The sequence below is a fragment of the Lipotes vexillifer genome, unplaced genomic scaffold (genome assembly GCF_000442215.2).
Source record: "Lipotes vexillifer unplaced genomic scaffold, Lipotes_vexillifer_v1.1 scaffold1187, whole genome shotgun sequence".
Taxonomy (NCBI): Eukaryota; Metazoa; Chordata; class Mammalia; order Artiodactyla; family Lipotidae; genus Lipotes; species Lipotes vexillifer.
In genome coordinates this window covers 202,066-208,688 of record NW_006776226.1, presented here as the reverse complement: position 1 = coordinate 208,688, position 6,623 = coordinate 202,066, and positions in this window count along the sequence as shown.

The window sequence follows — 6,623 nt, the reverse complement described above, 5'->3', positions numbered from 1 at the left end:
AATTGGTTCCCTTTACATCTGAAGTTTACTTCCAGGAGGTTTCTCCCTAGTTCTGAGCCAGGTACCCTGGCTAATACTCCCAATACCTATCTGGATCTGGTGGTTTTGTCCTTAATATCAACATCATGGCTGGAGGTCAAGTTCCCCTGCGATCTGCTTCTTGCTGAGTTTCCTTTATAGAACGTGAGACTCCCCATGTATCCAGATCTCAGTAACTGAAAGCTACTGTTCAAGGGTAGATTATGTGGCATTTTGGAACTTTCAACCAGAGCCAACGGCAGAATGGTAAAGTAAATTTTTCCACATTATTTTAAAACATTTGGAATTTGAATTTCTTTAATCAGAGGTATCTTTTGCCAGGTCACCAGCCAGGTAATAATGAGTCATGCATTTTTTGAGGATCTATTGAATACCAGACTGTATTCTGATGTCATAATTACAGAAGTGGATGAACTAAATAGACCTGCATTTCAAGAGCTATATTTTAGCGTCAAATTCTACTATATCTACAATAAATAACAATGACTAGCCAGGTACTGTTCCATGAACTTAAGGTTTAAGTCATTTAACTTTCACAACAACCTTATGAAGTATTATTATCCCATTTTACAGAAAAAGAAGTAGAGATTAAATAACTTGCCCAGGTGGAAGCTAGTTGGTGGAAAAGCCAGTGTTCACAACCTGGTAGGCTGAGTCCAGAGTTCACAATTTATCCAAGACAATTTCATGAATTAACCAAAATCTATCAAGAAGTGATCATATACTATTAAGATGGAGAGTGCAAAGGGGAGAAAATTGGAGTGTTCAGTGAAGTCCTCTTAACAAGGTCATTTGAATTGAGACCTGGTTGATGAGAAGAAGCCACTTGAAAGACTATGTGAAGAGCATATAAAGCAAATGCTCTGAGATGGCAAGGAATTGGCAGTTTGTAGCTTAGAGAAAAAGCCACGTGGTTGTGATTTTGAATCAAAGAAAAGTTGAAGGAGATGAGGTAACAGATGTAGGCAGAGGCCAGATCATAAAGGCCATGGTAAGGAGTCTAGATTTTATTATGATTGAAATAAGATGCCACTGCAGGTTTTTAAGCATAGGATGATATGATCAATCTTGTGCAGAAATTGCAGAAGGAGACTTGTTAGGAGGATGTTGTGGCAGTAACACATGCATGATATACAGGTGGCTTGGACTAGGGTAGCAGTGGAAGTGGGAGAACTGGTAGAAAAGTCTTGGCAGCTGAGGGAAGTGAAATGGAGCAGAACCCTATGGCCCTCCCCCCACCCCCTGTGTCCTGCCTGCTTTTTGTCGGTGGAAAAACTTTAGCCAAAGAATAAATTTAATCAGAGAAGTGAGAAAATGCAGAAGCAAAGGAAAACAGTCAAAAGAGACCAAATAATAATAGTTTAGTCATTAAACATAGTCAAGGACCTCTAGTTCCTCCTCAGGGGCTGTAGACAATTTTTGAGCCGTATCCTGCGAGCTGTCTTACAGATACTGAAACCCACACCAGGTGGAAGAAGTTAACTACATGATGACCAGACGGTAGCCATGACATAAGCTGCCACAATTCCAAGAATTGGCCTCAAAGAAATGAGAACAAACAGACCCTCAAACTGAAGACTAACTGTACCTAAAGCAATCAAGATGACGCTGGTCTGACCACTGCATGACCAATTTCAAGATGGCTGTCAGAGCTGAGTGTGCTGTTTCTGCATGTAGCCCCTCCCTCTGATTGTCAGGGGTTGGCGGGGAATCGGCCTTTGGACGGGAGTCCCCCATCCCCACCACCATGCCGGTTGCCGGCATCCAAAATAAAACAAACTTTCCTTTCCATCAACCAGGTCTCTTTATTGGCTTTGGAGCAGCGAGAAGCTCCACTTTCAGTTATGGAAGGATGAATTGAAGGGGTCAGGACCAGAGCAGTTGCCGAAGTAAGGAAGAGAGTTCATTCCAGGGAATTGATGTGAAGTTGTCTGAACTAGGGAGGGTCCAGTGCAGGTGGAGAGGACTAAACAGGTACAAAAGATATGTGGAAAGATTTTATAGGGTTTAATTTCTATTGCATAAGAGGGAGAAGAGAGGGATAATTATTGAAGATGATTTCTAGAATCCTGACAACTTCCCCATCCTAGTGTATCAACATTGTGGAAAAAGGCCAAGTTGCTATACGGTAGCCAAATTTAGATCATCATGCTTTCTATTCCTCCTTTCAAAGTTTTTTATGTGAGAACATAAGTCTCTCCCTGTAAGAGCAAGGACTCAGTGTGCATTCTTTTTTCTGATGTACAAAGTCATTGAAAAGTTTGCCAAAGATAATATTTTCAATCTTAGTCCATTTAGTTAAATTTTAAACTTACTTTGTGGTTTTGTACTTTTCAACTTAGTTTTTCTTCATGAAAAACCAGCTTGATTAAATGAATTGCAGAAAAATGAGAAGCAAAAATGGCACATAAAAATGCAATTAATCTAAGCCTCAAGTGAACTGTAAGGCATGAAACATTGAAGACCAAATGACTTCATTCTCCTGACAAGTGCTTTAATGGACCATTAATACATGCCAGAATACCTTGAAGCTACTCATACGTGTAACACTGTATATGTATAAAACATACATGTAAATATTTATTTCCATTAATGAATTACCCAATTGTTATAATGTATGTTGAAGGACAGAGTTGAAATTGATATTATAGTCAGCCTGATCAATTGATTAATTTAGCTCATCTACTTAAATAATTATTTCTGGGTTCTGAATGGTCAAAAAGACTGGATAATATGAATAAGGATTCTCACCTGATGTAAAGAGCACCATGTTCTACTCACAGCTACTTTCCTTTCCTTTCCCTTTCTCCTTCCCGCCATCCTTTCCTCGCTTTTTCTCTGTCCTCTCTCTAAACTCTCTTCTGGGGTGATCTCATCCATTCCCCTGGCTTTATAGACCATCTATATAGAGAGAGTTCCTGAAGTCTCATATGTAGCCCTCACATTTTTTCTCAGCTCCAAACTATTTATATCATATAGACAATAGACAATTCAAACTTGACATAATCCAAACTGATTTTTTTTTTTTTTTTAATTTCTACCTTCCCCAACCCAACTCTCTCTTCTCCATTTCAGGAGATGGCATTACAAACCACTCATTCAAATCAGAAATCATTTAATCCTTCAGTGAATTGTATTGATTCTATCTGTAAAATATATCTCCCACTAACTCTCTCCATCTCAACTGCTGTCACCCTGGTGTGTGCTCCTGCATTCTCCCACTTAGACTTTTGTTTGTAACTATTCAATAAAGTGAAATACTCCTTTTAAAGTAGCAGATCCAGTAGGTGGTCATACAAGTGTATGTAATAAAGACTGTAAAAATCATACCATTAATGGACAGTGACTTGCCAAATCAGGAAAAATTTTCTTTTGTGGTTGCTGACTGCAATTTGCAGTGGGAATACGGAGAAGAATCCCCATCTGTAATTTCTTAATCTCTCTCTGGTGATCTGTCAAGTTGCAAAACATTGTAAGTTGATCAACAGCTGTATCTGAAATAATTTTCCCTGTACCTGACAATTACGCATACATATTTATGTTAAATTAAAGGATTAGGGGTTAGATAGTTGGGTGAATAATCACTACTATTAATCTCACCTACTCAAAAAACAATATTTCAATTGTGTAAGTCTTTCTAAGAATCACATATGATTATGACATCCATTACTGTAACCTTTCAATATAAAAATAGAGGCTCCAAGAGGCTGACACCTAATATGTGACAGAGCCTAATCTGGAAAATCAGTTCTCTCACTCAGCCCCGTTTCCTTTCATAACTCAGACTGTTTCCCCAAAAAGACTATCAATGGCTGTCTGAAACACTAGTTTTGGGATGTACCGGTTTGAAAATACTAAACGATATTTATTCACAATCTCCAACAAATTATTTTCAGCTGAACAGAGCTGCCAATGAACCAGGAGAAAACTATGTCCTCATTTTCTACCTCTGCCGAAAGACAAATGGGTTGTTTGCTATCAGTATTTATCAAGTAATTATTTTGGCAGTCTGTATTGCAATTTAATGTGCAGTATACTATAAATTACTACTCTTATTAAGGCAGAAAAAATACAATACATGTTGTGTTCCATTACTTTTGAAAATACATTTTGCTCAGTGTTCTCTACATGCTCCTTTTGTTAATACCACATAAGATTTGTTCCTGATCATCTGCCCTTTAAAGACCATGCTGCTTCTATTTTATAAGCCTGAAACTGCAGCCCTGAATATTACACAGTCATATGAAAGTGGACATAAAATTCTGTTTCTTTGCATGAATTTTAAAGAGTTCAGTGTGTCCTATGACAACAAAGGAAAGAAAAGAAAATTACAGCGTTTTCTTTCATTAATGCTAACATAATTATCCCTGACTTTTAATTTGGCTATTTCTTGTTAGCGTCCACTTTTGTCTTAGAAGAAAAGATTGGAATCTGGCAGAATTATTACTGAACACGTACAAGTTTTTAGTTTGATAGCAACTAACTGTTAGCAAAATATAATTTACACCTGAAATTATGAAAATTGGTATGAGTAGTAGTTAATTTGTACATTCTTAGTAGCCATATTATTATAATAACCATTTTTAAATATAATGAATTAAATTTACATACAATATAAATTTAGCATACTGATATAACTAATTTTATAGGAAAATTTTCCTAAGAATTACATAAGTTCCTCCACAGGTTATCTAACCACACGGATCCTCAGCTCCCTCATTCATAAAGCAAGAATAAAATTTTTTCCTACCTCATAGGTACTATGTATTTTATCTTTATCTCATGAACTTAATTTTATTTTTCCTTGTGTTTCATAATATACCTAAATTATTAATCAATAGATACATATATATAATTTATATGTGTGTATACATGTACATGTATAAATAAATTTGTGTATAAAATATGAGGATTAAACAGGATTTTGAACAGGAACAATTAACACAGGCAGAAGCAAGTTGCAAATGCTCAATAAATGTTATCTGTTATGATTATGATGATTACACTTGTCAACAACAGCAACAAAAACACAAAAAGCTGCAAATAAGAGAAAGTTTACTTGAGGTTTTAAGTATTGCAATTCAGGAGGCATAGATTGGAGTAGCAACTCAAAGGTGCTCCGAGGTAAATGGAAAATGGTGGGAGTTTATAAAGGCAACTTACAAGACTTTCCACAGAAGGTTATTTTTAGAGAACTATGATTGGTGTCACAGGCATTCAGTCACTTGTTGGCAGCAGGTTGGTTGCTAAGCTGCCGTCTCTAGAGAGTAAAGAAAACAAGTCCCAGGTGGTCTCAGGATGGCCTAATCAAACGTTTATGTTGCATCCAGATGTGGACATGTGTCAGTTCCTCTTCCCTACTGGTCTCCCAGCTCCATTTTGACATAAATGACTCCATTTTTTTTAGTTCATGGCCCATAACTTCTAGGTGGAAAAGAAGTTGGATCAATAGAAGGTGCCTGTATTTACTCTTGTGTTCATTATTCACAGTCACTCAACACATAAATATTTTTAGCAAACTCTACTTTGATAGTATACAAATTTGTATGAAAAATCCATTTTACCCAGAAGATGGTGGTAGGTGGGAAGAGTACTTACATTGTCATGTAGACAGGTTGTGATTACTATAGACATAAAACATTTCTTCAGCATGAATCTCTTATTTTTTAATAAAGAAATAAGATTTCTAATAACAGAAAGACTAAGAATGAACTTTATTGCCAAGATACTCATTATTTTGACTAAACTCCCTTAGGCACCAATCAGTAAAGACAGAAGCATATACTGGCTATATTGCTTTCGCCAGTGAAGGGCAACCTCTTTCCCAAGCTCTGCCATAATTATACCTTTGCAAATGTACCATTACTGAGATTTTTTCCAAGATATTCCAAGTTTAAACTGAATATTTTATTATATTCACTGGGTGAAGGTAGTTACAGAATTTTAAAAAATTATCAGACATGGCCTACATCTAAATGTAACTGTCAATGTACAAATTCTATTTCATAAAACGAAATTGTGATCTTCGTTTGGCATGAGGACCTCACGAACTACTTACAGCTTAGAGTTTTAACTTAATAGGACGTTTACTCAAACATTGCCTTGATACCGAGGAGCCCTGTCATGGAAAACTCTCTTCTTTGCAGTATTTATATCTTTATTCACAAATATGAGCTGGGGAAAGTAGTGTACAGAATAACAAAATAATATTTTGAATACAACTTTATTTTCTTTAAAAAAATCTGGAGTCTCTTGTTTAAAATGGCACTAAGCTACAAAATTACTTCACAATTCCCAGCAGAATACCTATGGTGGTTTAGAAAAAAGATCAGTATTCCACTATCTGAAAATACTTGGAATCACCTGTTGCTGGAGTCTGGGCAAAATTTCTATGATAAAGCTGAGGACTGGGCTTCCCTGGTGGCGCAGTGGTTGAGAGTCCACCTGCCAATGGAGGGGACACGGGTTCGTGCCCCGGCCCGGGAAGATCCCACATGCCACAGAGCAGCTGGGCCCGTGAGCCATGGCCGCTGAGCCTGCGCATCCGGAGCCCGTGCTCTGCAATGGGAGAGGCCACAACAGTG